Here is a 12654-nt window from a genome sequence, read left to right on the forward strand (position 1 = left end):
GGTTTTGTGATTAACACATGAAAGAAGTGAAACTATCGTGGTATTCTAACAGATGAAAGGCTTAACAGACAATCAATTTTTCAATGTATAATTTCAGTTACATCACACTGTAAATTTTTGCTATAAATTCTGTGTGTTAGGATTGAGCCCTGCACTACCACCTAATGAAGGAGCTCTGAAAGCTAGTGCTTCCAATTAAACCTGTTGGACTGTAATCTGGTGTTGTGTGACTTTTAACAGTGTTAATCTACACAGAGATTTGCTAGACAGCTGAGTCCAAGGTTTTATTTTAGCAGTAAATCCTATTTTAAAAACACATGTTGGCGATATGTTTGGCACAACGCCGTGGACTGAAGGGACCGTAGTTATGCTGTACTGTTCTATCTTCTATGTTCCTTCTCAATCAGTCACCCATGTGGGGCTTTGTCAAAAACATTGCTAAAATCCATGTAAACTGCATGCATTAAACTTCCCTCATCCACATACTTGATCACATTTTCAAAAAATTCAAACAATTTTGTTTGGCATAACTTCCCTCTGAAAATGTCATACTGACTATCCGTAAATAACCCACACTTTTCCAAATGGATATTAATTCTTTCCTTCAGAATGTTGTCCAATAGCTTTCCTACCACTAACATGAGGCTCACTCATCTGTAATTTCCTGGTTCAGTGCTACTACGCTTTTTGAAAAGTGGAACCACATTGGCCATCCTCTAGTGCTCTGGCACATACACCATGGCCAGAAGATATTAAAAATTTGTGTCAGAGCCTCTGCAATTTCCTACCTTGCTTCTCTCGGATGCAATTCATCTGCATCAAGGGATGTGTCTGTTTTTAAGCCTGAAAGAATGTCCTTGGATTGGGTTTTCCAAATTTAAAAAGAATTACTATTTATTATAGATAAATAGATAAACAATTATGAACCATCGACAAATAACTTCTAGATGTGAAATCTCTCACGCCCCCTATCCCCCCCCCCCCCCCCCCCCCCCCATCTTTATAAGCTCCCCTACAGCCAGCAAAAAAAAATGGATGTTACGGTTAGAAGGCAGTTCAGTAGTTAGAACACAGAACATAGCACAATGCAGTGCAAAACAGGCCTTTCAGCCGTTGTTGTGGTTCTGCTCGCCGAGCTGGAAGTTTTTGCTGCTAACGTTTCGTTCCCTGGCTAGGGAACATCATCAGTGCTGTTGGAGCCTCGTGTGAAGCGCTGCTTTGATGTTTCTTCCGGTATTTATACTGGTTTGTTCTTGCCGCTTCCAGGTGTCAGTTTCAGCTGCAGTGATTTGTATGTGGGGTCCAGGTCGATGTGTCTGTTGATGGATGTTCTTGCCGTTTCCGGGTGTCAGTTTCAGCTGTAGTGGTTTGTATATGGTGTCCAGGTCAATGTGTCTGTTGATGGAGTTTGGGGATGAATGCCATGCTTCTAGGAATTCTCTGGCTGTTCTCTGTCTGGCTTGTCCTATGATAGTGGTGTTTTCCCAGTCAAATTCATGTTGCTGGTTGTCTGAGTGTATGGCTACTAGAGATAGCTGGTCGTGTCGTTTTGTGGCTAGCTGATGTTCATGGATGCGGATTGTTAGCTATCTTCCTGTTTGTCCTATATAGCATTTTGTGCAGTCCTTGCATGGTATTTTGTAAACTACGTTAGTTTGGCTCATGCTGGCTATTGGGTCCTTTGTTCTAGTGAGTTGTTGTCTGAGCGTGGATGTTGGCTTGTGTGCTGTTATGAGTCCTAAGGGTCGCAGTAGTCTGGCTGTCAGTTCTGAGACGCTCCTGACGTATGGTAGAGTGGCTAGTCCTTTTGGTTGTGGCATGTCCTCGTTCCTCGGTCTATCTCTTAGGCATCTGGTGATAAAGTTGCGTGGGTATCCGTTTTTGGCGAATACCTTGTATAGATGTTCCTCTTCCTCTTTTCGCAGTTCTGGTGTACTGCAGTGTGTTGTAGCTCTTTTGAATAGTGTCCTGATGCAGCTTCGTTTGTCTGTGTTGGGGTGGTTACTTTCATAGTTTAAGACTTGGTCTGTGTGTGTTGGTTTCCTGTGTACCCTTGTGGTGAATTCTCCGTTGGGATATTTGTATGTGGGGTCCAGGTCGATGTGTCTGTTGATGGATGTTCTTGCCGTTTCCGGGTGTCAGTTTCAGTTGTAGTGGTTTGTATATGGTGTCCAGGTCAATGTGTCTGTTGATGGAGTTTGGGGATGAATCAGATTTTAAGGCCTTTCAGCCCCCGATGTTGCACCGTAACCCTACGTTGTGACATTATCGATCATGTGCTTATCCAAGGACAGTTTAAATGCCCTTAATGTGGCTGAATTAATTACATTGGTAGGCAGGGCATTCCACATTCTTACCATTCTCTGAGTAAAGAACTGCCTCCGACATCTGTCTTAAATTTATCACCCCTCAATTTGCAGCCGTGCTCCTTTGTACAAAAAGATATCATCATCTAAGGAAAAAGACTCTCACTGTCCACCCTATCTAATCCTTTGATTATCTTGTATGTCTCTATTCAATCCTCTCTTAGGCTTCTTCTCTCCACTGAGAACAGACCCAAGTCCCTTAGTCTTTCCTTCATTCCAGACCAGGCAACATCCTGGTAATCTCTCTGCACCTTTTCCAATGCTTCCACATACTTCCTGTAATGGGGCGACCAGAACTGTACACTACATTCCAAGTGAGGCCACACTAGTGTTTTGTACAGTTGCAGCATGACATCACGGCTCCGGAACTCAATCCCTCTACCAATAAAGCCTAACACACATTATACCTTCTTAACAGCACTATCAATCTGGGTGGCAGCTTTCAGGGATCGATGTACATGGGTGTGCATCAATACATTTATCTGCATTGAACTCCATTTGCCATCTTTCAGCCCGATTCTGCAGTTTGTCCAAGTTTTCCTCCAACCTGCAACATTCTTCAACACTTCACTGACTTTAGGGTCATCTGCAAACTTCTTAATCCAACCACCTATGCCTGCATCCAAGTCGTTTATAAAATGACAAACAGCAATGGTCCCAAAACAGATCCTTGTGGCACACCAGCACTAACCGGCCTCCAGGCTGAATATTTTCCATCAACCACCACTCGTTGCCTTCTTTCAGAAAGCCAGTTTCTAATCCAAACTGCTAAATCACCTTCAATCCCATGCCTCTGCATTTTCTCCAACAGTCTGCCACATGGAACCTTATCAAAGGCTTTACTGAGATCCACGTAACCACTTCAACTGCCCTACCCTCATCCACATGCTTGGTCACCTTCTCAAAAAAATTCATTGAGGTCTGCGCTGTGATGATCGTTTCAGCTTGTTAGGAGTTGCTGTTCCTCATTATTTTTTTCTCCAGAGACTTTTGCTTGTTTGTAGGAGGCAAAAGGTCGAGAGTGTGGTGCTGGAAAAGCACAGTAGGTCAGGTAGCATCCGAGGAGCAGGAGAATTGACGTTTTGGGCATAAGCCCTTCAATAGGAATGAGGCCTAGGGTGCTGGTTCACACTTATAAAGTTTGTAACTTACAGTTTTAAAAACTTCAAATCTTACAGCTTTGCTGTTGAGGGGAAATAGCTTTAAGTAGATTATACTGCAAAGATAAGGGCAGTTCCTGCTCTGTAGCAAGAGCTAATAACTTCTCTGTTCTTAATTCATCATCCTGCAACAAAGCTGCACACACTTCCAAGTCATGAGCATCAATTGCTATTTTAAAAGGTCTCGAAAAATTGGGGTGGCCAGCCAGTTTGTTTATTTGGCTTGCCTTCAGCATCTCAAAGTTTTCCTGAGATTCTGACAGAAATTACTTGTTTCTTAAACAAATTTGTTAAGGTCCAGGTATTGTCCTGAAATTATGCACAAATGTCTGGTGAAATCGCATGTTCCTAAAAATCACATGATTTCTCATTTGGTTTTAGGAACATGGGATTCTGATGGAGACTTCACTTTCGCTGTCCTTGGCAATATTTGTCCTTGTCCTACAGCATGTCCTGAGTAAGTGAATCTTAATTTTCTGAATTTATTTTTGATTAAGCCTAATAATTACATGTCTCTGAGCAAAATGTCTTGCTTACTAAATAGATACTAAATAGAACTACAGGTAAACAACTTTGAATTGTTGACATATAACTCTAACAGGCCATTTAGAACAGTGATGAGGAAGAATTTCTTCACTCAAAGAATGATGAATCTGTGAAACTTGCAACCATTGTAAACTGTTGAGGCCAGAATCTTGGAGACTTTCAAGAAAGATATTGACACAGGCCTAATGGGATAAAAGGATATGGGGAGAAAGCAGGAACAGTGTGTTTTGAGTTGAATGATTAACCATAATCATATTGAAAGTCAGAGCAGGAAAGAAGGGCTGAATCACCTTGATATGGATCTGTATTCTGTGTTTCTCATTAGCTAGTGTAGTTGCCTGCCTGGCTCCTGCTGACCTTCAATTCCACTCACTGTGTTCTTTCTGTGAAAGAACTATTACAGAGTTTTTAGACTCCTCTAGGAAGATTATTTCATTGGGGAAGGATTTTGTGAATGACGTCTGTTTAAGTGCCTGCACATCATGACTTAATGGGGAAGTGTGACCCATAAGCATGTCAATTCATCATGCATAATTGCATAAAAAACCAATGAAAACTCTAATCTCTTTCTTAAACATAACACACATTTACAGCCACAGGCAGACAAAAAAAAATTGGCATTATGGGTGGACAAAATGGCATCTTCCATTTGATTTTCCAATTCCTTCAGTTCTTTAACCTTTTCCATCAGGTTCTTTCACTTCACAGGAAGCACAGAGTGACTGGTTCACAAGTTACAAAGTCTCTGACTTTATGGTTATAAACAACAACTTACAGCAACAAGGGAGAGAAAATAAACTGGATTGCTTCAGATTTTTAGATAGTTTATTGTTATTGACTTAGGCACCAGAAACAACAAAGGCAAAAACAGGCCTGTTGACCTTGCAAAGTTCTGCTTACTAACATCTGGGGTCTAATGCCACAACAGGGAGAGATGTCTCACTGTTATCGTCACTCGTGATACTGTTGCGGACAGATGCACCTGCAGCTGGCAGATTGATAAGGATGAGGTCAAGTATGCTTTTCCCTCTTGTCAGTTCCCTGATTATGACCTGCCTCACCAACAGGGCAGACCCAGCAGAGGTATACAACAGCACATTGATTTACAATCAGGAGGAAGTTGCCTGGGAGTCCTCAACATTGACTCCACACCCCATGAATTCAAATGGCTTCAGATCAAGCATGGGTCAGGAAAACTCTGGCTGATTAAAATGTACCAACCTCCCTCGACTGATGAATCAGTATTCCTCCATGTTGCATAGCACTTAGAGGAAGCACTGAGGGTGGCAAGGGTGCAAGATGTGCATTGATTTCAATGTCCACCACCAAGAGTGGCTTAGCTGCAGTACTACTTATTAAGCTGAGTGGGTTCTAAAGGACACAGCTGCTAGACTGGGTATGTGCCAGGTGATGAGGGAACTAACAAGAGGGAAAAGCATACTTGACCTTATTATTATCAATCTGCTGGCTGCAGGTGCATCTGTTCACAATAGTGTTATGAGTGATGATAACAGTGACCTCTGCACAGTCCTTGTGGAGCCTATGAGGATACCCTCTATCGAGAATATTCTCCATTATGTTGTGTGGCATTATCATTGTGCTAGATGGGACAGATTTTGAATAGTTCCAGCAAATGGAAACTGGGCATCCATGAGGCATTGTGGGCCATTAGCAGCAGCAGACAGCACAATTTGTAACTCATGGCCTGGCATATCCCCCACTCATCAATTAGCATCAAGCCAGGAGATCAACCCTGGTTCAATTAAGAGTGCAAGAGGGCATGCCAGGAGTAGCACTAGGCATACCTGAAAATGAGATGCCAACATGGTGAAGCTACCAAACAGGACTATTTGCATGCCAGCAGCGTAAGCAGCAAGTGATAGACAGGGCTAAGCAATCCCACAACCAACAGATCAGATCTAAGCTCTGCAGTTCTGCCACAAGTGATAGATAGAGCTAAATGATCTCACAATCAATGGATCAGGTGTAAGCTCTTGAATAGTGATGGACAATTAAACAACTCACTGGAGAAGGAGGCTCTGCAGATATCCCAATCCTCAATGATGAAAGAGCCCAACAAATGAGTGCAAAAGCTAGGGCTGACAGCAATTTCACAGCAACCTTCAGTCAGAAGTGCCAAGTGGATAATCCATCTTGACCTCCTCCAGTTTCCAGCCAATTTGATTCACTCCATGTGAAATCAAGAAATGCTTGGAAATGCTGGATATGCAAAGACTATGGGCCCTGGCAATTACACTGAAGATTTATGCTCCAGTACTTTCCACTCCCCAAGCATTTACTCAATAATGGGCAAGATGTTGGACAATATTGGAAGATCTGAAAATCGATAAGACACCAGAGTCGGATGGGATTTATCCTCGGATTCTGTGGGAAGCCAGGGAGGAGATTGCAGAGCCTTTGGCTTCGCTCTTTGTGTCATCATTGTCGACAGGAGAATTGCCAGAAGATTGGAGGATTACAAATGTTGTTTTCTTATTTAAGAAGGGGAGTCAGGACAGTCCTGGTTAGCCTTACTTCAGTTGTGGGTAAGGTGTTGCAAAAGGTTATAAGAAATAGGATTTATAAGCATTTGGAAAGGAATGATTTTATTAGGGATAGTCAACATGGTTTTGTGAAGGATAGGACATGCCTCACTAACCTTATTGAGTTATAGAGTCATAGAGATGTATAGCAAGGAAACAGACCTTTCAGTCCAACCTGTCCATGCTGACCAGATATCCCAACCCAATCTAGTCCCACCTGCCAGCACCCAGCCCATATCCCTCCAAACCCTTCCTATTCATATACCCATCCAAATGCCTCTTAAATGTTGCAATCGTACCAGCCTCCATCACATCCTTTGGCAGCTCATTCCATACATGTATCACCCTCTGTGTCAAAAAGTTGCCCCTTAGGTCTCTTTTATATCTTTCCCCTCTCACCCTAGACCTATGCCATCTAGTTCTGGACTCTCTGACTCAGGGAAAAGACTTTGTCTATTTATCCTATCCATGCTCCTCATAATTTTGTAAACCTCTATAAGGTCACCCCTCAGCCTCCGACGCTCCAGGGAAAACAGCCCCAGCCTGTTCAGCCTCTCTCTATAGCTCAAATCCTCCAACCCTGTTAACATCCTTGTATATCTTTTCTGAACCCTTTCAAGTTTCACAACATCTTTCTGATAGGAAGGAGATCAGAATTGCATGCAATATTCCAACAGTGGCCTAACCAATGTCCTGTACAGCCAAAACATGACCTCCAGACTCCTGTACTCTGACCAAGAAAGGAAAGCATACCAAACTATCCTGTCGACCTGCGACTCCACTTTCAAGGAGCAATGAACCTGCCTCCAAGGTCTCTTTGTTAAGCAACATTCCCTAGGACCTTACCATTAAGTATATAAGTCTTCTAGGATTTGCTTTCCCAAAATGCAGCACCTTGCATTTATCTGAATTAAACTCCATCTGCCACTTCTCAGCCCATTGGCTCATCTGGTCCAGATCATGTTGTAATCTGAGGTAACCCTCTTCACTGTCCACTACACCTCCAATTTTGGTGTCATCTGGAAAACCACTAACTGTACCTCTTATGCTCGCATCCAAATCATTTATGTAAATGACAAAAAGTACAGGACCCAGCACCGATCCTTGTGGCACTCCACTGGTCACAGGCCTCCAGTCTGAAAAACAACCCTCCACCACCACCCTCTGTCTTCTATCTTTGAGCCAGTTCTGTATCCAAATGGCTAGTTCTCCCTGTATTCCGTGAGATCTAACATTGCTAATCAATCTCCCATGGGGAACCTTGTTGAACGCCTTACCGAAGTCCATATAGATCAAATCTACTGCTCTGCCCTCATCAATCCTCTTTGTTACTTCCTCAAAAAACTCAATCAAGTTTGTGAGACATGATTTCCCACACACAAAGCCATGTTGAGTATCCCTAATCAGTCCTTGACTTTCCAAATACATGTACATCCTGTCCCTCAGGATTCCCTCCAACAACTTGCCCACCACCAACGTCAAGCTCACCAGTCTGTAGTTCCCTGGCTTGTCCTTACCACCCTTCTTAAAGAGTGACACCATGTTAGCCAACCTTCAGTCTTCCAGCACCTCACCTGTGAGTATCGATGATACAAATATCTCAGCAAGAGGCCCAGCAATCACTTCTCTAGCTTCCCACAGAGTTCTCGGGTACACCTGATCAGGTCCTGGGGATTTATCCACCTTTATACGTTTCAAGATATCCAGCACTTCCTCCTCTCTGTCATTTGGGCATTTTGCACGGTGTCACCATCTATTTCCCTACAGTATATATCTTCCATATCCTTTTCCACAGTAAATACTGATGCAAAATACCCGTTTAGTATCTCCCATTTTCTGTGGCTCCACACAGAGGCCGCCTTGCTGATCTTTTAGGGGCCCTATTTTCTCCCTCGTTACCCTGAGTTCTTCAAGAAGGTAACAAACAGAAGGATGAAGGTAAAGCAGTGATGTGTTGTATGTGAACTTCAGTAAGGTGATTGATAAGGTTCCACATGGGAGACTATTGCACAAAATATGGAGTTTCAGGATTGAAGATGATTTAGAGGTTTCAATCAAAAATTGGCAAGCTGAAAGAAGACAGAGGATGGTGGTTGATGGGAAATGTTCATCCTGGGGTTCAGTTACCAGTGGTGTGGGGCAAGGATCTGTTTTGGGGCCACTGCTGTTTAGCATTTTTATAAATGATCTGGATGAGGGCGGAGGAAAATGGGTTAGTAAGTTTGTGGATGACACTAAGGTAAGCAGAGTTGTGGATAGTGCAGAACGATGTTGTGGGTTAAGTGGGACATGGATGAGATACATTAATGACTGCATTGGCACCCCCTTGAGCTCCCGCGAGGAAGTTGAGAGGTTCATCAATTTCATCAACACATTCCACCCCGACCTTAAATTCACCTGGACCATCTCTGACACCTCCCTCCCTTCCTGGACCTCTCTATCTCCATCAATGATGACCAACTTGACGCTGACATTGTTTACAAACCCACCGATTCCCACATCTACCTGGATTACACCTTTTCCCACCCTACCTCCTGCAAAAATGCCATCCCATATTCCCAATTCCTCTGCCGCCGCTGTATCTACTCCCAGGAGGACGAGTTCCACCACAGAACATACCAAATGACTTTCTTCTTTAAAGACTGTAATTTCCCTTCCAACGTGATTGAAGATGCCCTCCAACACATCTCATCCACATCTCGCACCTCCGCCCTCAAACCCCACCCCTCCAACCGTAACAAGGACAGAATCCCCCTGGTCCTCACCTTCCACCTTACCAACCTTTGCATAAACCGCATCATCTGCTGACATTTCTGTCACATCCACTTCTGTCACATCACATTTCTGGACCCCACCACATGGCATATATTTCCCTCCCCACCCCTTTCCACTTTCCGCAAAGATCATTCCCTCCGTGACTACCTGGTCAGGTCCATGCCCTCCCCAACAACCCATCCTCCCTTCCTGGCACCTTCCCCTGCCACTTCAAGAACTGCAAAACCTGCGTCCACACATCCCCTCTCACCTTCATCCAAGGCCCCAAAGAAGCCTTCCACATCTATCAAAGTTTCACCTGCACTTCAACACATGTCATTTATTGCTCCCGATGCGGTCTCCTCTGTATTGGAGAGATTGGACACCTTCTCCCACAGTGCTTGAGGGAACATCTCCGGGACACCCGCACCAATCAAACCCACCACCCCATGGCCCAACATTTCAACTCCCCCTCCCACTCTGCCGAGGACATGCAGGTCCTGGGCCTCCTCCACTGTCATTCCCTCACCACCCGACGCCTGGAGGAAGAACGCCTCATGTTCTGCCTTGGAATGTTTCAACCCCAGGGCATCAATATGGACTTCACCAGTTTCCTCATTTCCCCTCCCCCCACCTTACCCCATTTCCAACCTTCCAGCTCAACACCATCCTCATGACCTGTCCTAGCTGCCAATCTTCCTTCCCACTTAACTGCTCCACCCTGCTCTCTGACCTATCACCTTCATCCCCACCCACACCCCCCTCCCATTTACTTCTCCACCCTGGAGGCTCCCTGCCTTCATTCCTGATGAAAGGCTTTTGCCTGATGCTTCCTGGCCTGCTGTGCTTTTCCAGCACCATTCTAATCTAGATTGAGAAATTAGATTATGCTTCAACTGTACGAGACACTGGTAAGGCTGCATCTGGAGAATTGCATGCAATTCTGGTCACCACATTTTTGGAAGGATGTGGAAGCTTTGGAAAAGGTTAAGAGGAGATTTACTAGAATGTTGCCTGGTATGGAAGGGAGATCTTACGAGGAAAGGCTGAGGGAACTGAGGCTATTTTCATTGGAGAGAAGAACTTTGAGAGGCGTCTAAACCAAGACGTATAAGATAGTCAGAGGGTTAAATGGGGTAGACAGTGAAAGCCTTTTCCTTGGATGGTGAAGGTTAACACAAGGGGACAGAGTTTTAAATTGAGGGGTGATAGATTCAGGACAAATTGTATGGTAGTTTCTTCACTCAGAGAGTAGTAGGGATGTGGAGCGGCCTGCTTGCAACAGTAGTAGACTCGCCAACATTAAGGCCATCGAAATGGGCATTGGACATACAAATGGATAATAATGGAACAGTATAGGTTAGGTGGGCATTAGATTATTTTCACAGGCCAGTGCAACATCGAAGGCCAAAGGGCCTGTACTGTGCTATAACATTCTATGTTCTGTGTTCGATGTCCTGTACACAAAAAGCAGGACATAATTAGGCATTTACTGCCCCATCAGTGTACTCTCAATCATCTGTAAAGTGATGGAAGACGAGCTATCTGCTCTCAGTAGATGGTTCAAGAAAGCAGCTGATCGTCACCTTCTCAAGGGGCAACGAGGGATGGACAATAAATGCTCAGTCCAGCCAGTGATGGCTACATAGAGTCATAGAGTCGTAGAAATGTACAGCATGGAAACAAACCTTCAGGCGAACCCGTCCATGCCGACCAGATATCCCAATCCAATCTAGTTCCACCTGCCAGCACCCGGCCCATATCCCTCCAAACCCTTCCAATTCATATACCCATTCAATTGCCTCTTAAATGTTACAATTGTACCAGCCTCCACATTCTCTGGCAGCTCATTCCATACACACACCACCCTCTGCATGTTAAAGTTGTCTCTTAAGTCTCTTTTATATCTATCCCCTCTCACCCTAAACCTATGCCCTCTAGTTCTGGACTCTCTGACCCCAGGGAAAAGACTTTGCCTATTTATCCTATCCATGCCCCTCATAATGTTGTAAACCTCTATAAGGTCACCCCTCAGCCTCCGACGCTCCAGGGAAAACAGCCCCAACCTGTTCAGCCTCTCTCTATAGTTCAAATCCTCCAACCCTGTTAACATCCTTGTATATCTTTTCTGAACCCTTTCAAGTTTCACAACATCTTTCTGATAGGAAGGAGATCAGAATTGCATGCAATATTCCAACTGTGGCCTAACCAATGTCCTGTACAGCCGCAATATGATCTCCCAAATCCTTCACTCAGTACTCTGACCAATAAAGAAAGCATACCAAACGCCTTCTTCACTATCCCATCTACCTGCGACTCCACTTTCAAGGAGTTATGAACCTGCACTCCAAGGTCTCTTTGTTCAGCAATACTCCCTAGGACCTTACCATTAAGTGTATAAGTCCTGCTGAGATTTGCTTTCCCAAAATGCAGTACCTCACATTTATCTGAATTAAACTCCATCTGCCACTTCTCAGCTCTTTGGCCCATCTGGTCCAGATCCTGTCGTAATCTGAGGTAACCCTCTTCGCTGTCCACCACACCTCCAATTTTGGTGTCATCTGCAAACTTAACTAACTATACTCTTATGCTTGCATCTAAATCATTGATGTAAATGATAAAACATAGAGATCCCAGCATCGATCCTTGTGGCACTCCACTGGTCACAGGCCTCCAGTCTGAAAACAATCCTCCACCACCATCCTTTGTCTTCTACCTTTGAGCCAGTTCTGTATCCAAATAGCTAGTTCTCCCTGTATTCCGTGAGATCTAACCTTGCTAATCAGTCTCACATGGGGATCCTTGTTGAACGCCTTACCGAAGTCCATATGGATCACATCTACTGCTCTGCCCTCATCAATCTTCTTTGTTACTTCTTCAAAAAACTCAATCGAGTTTGTGAGACATGATTTCCCACACACAAAGCCATGTTGAGTATCCCTAATCTGTCCTTGACTTTCCAAATACATGTACATCCTGTCCCTCAGGATTCCCTCCAACAACTTGCCCACCACCAACGTCAAGCTCACAGGTCTGTAGTTCCCTGGCTTGTCCTTACCACCCTTCTTAAAGAGTGACACCATGTTAGCCAACCTCCAGTCTTCCAGCACCTCACCTGTGAGTATCGATGATACAAATATCTCAGCAAGAGGTCCAGCAATCACTTCTCTAGCTTCCCACAGAGTTCTCGGGTACACCTGATCAGGTCCTGGGGATTTATCCACCTTTAACCATTTCAAGACATCCAGCACTTCCTCCTCGATAATCTGGACATTTTGCAAGATG

The sequence above is a fragment of the Hemiscyllium ocellatum genome, chromosome 35 (genome assembly GCF_020745735.1).
Source record: "Hemiscyllium ocellatum isolate sHemOce1 chromosome 35, sHemOce1.pat.X.cur, whole genome shotgun sequence".
NCBI classification, from domain to species: Eukaryota; Metazoa; Chordata; class Chondrichthyes; order Orectolobiformes; family Hemiscylliidae; genus Hemiscyllium; species Hemiscyllium ocellatum.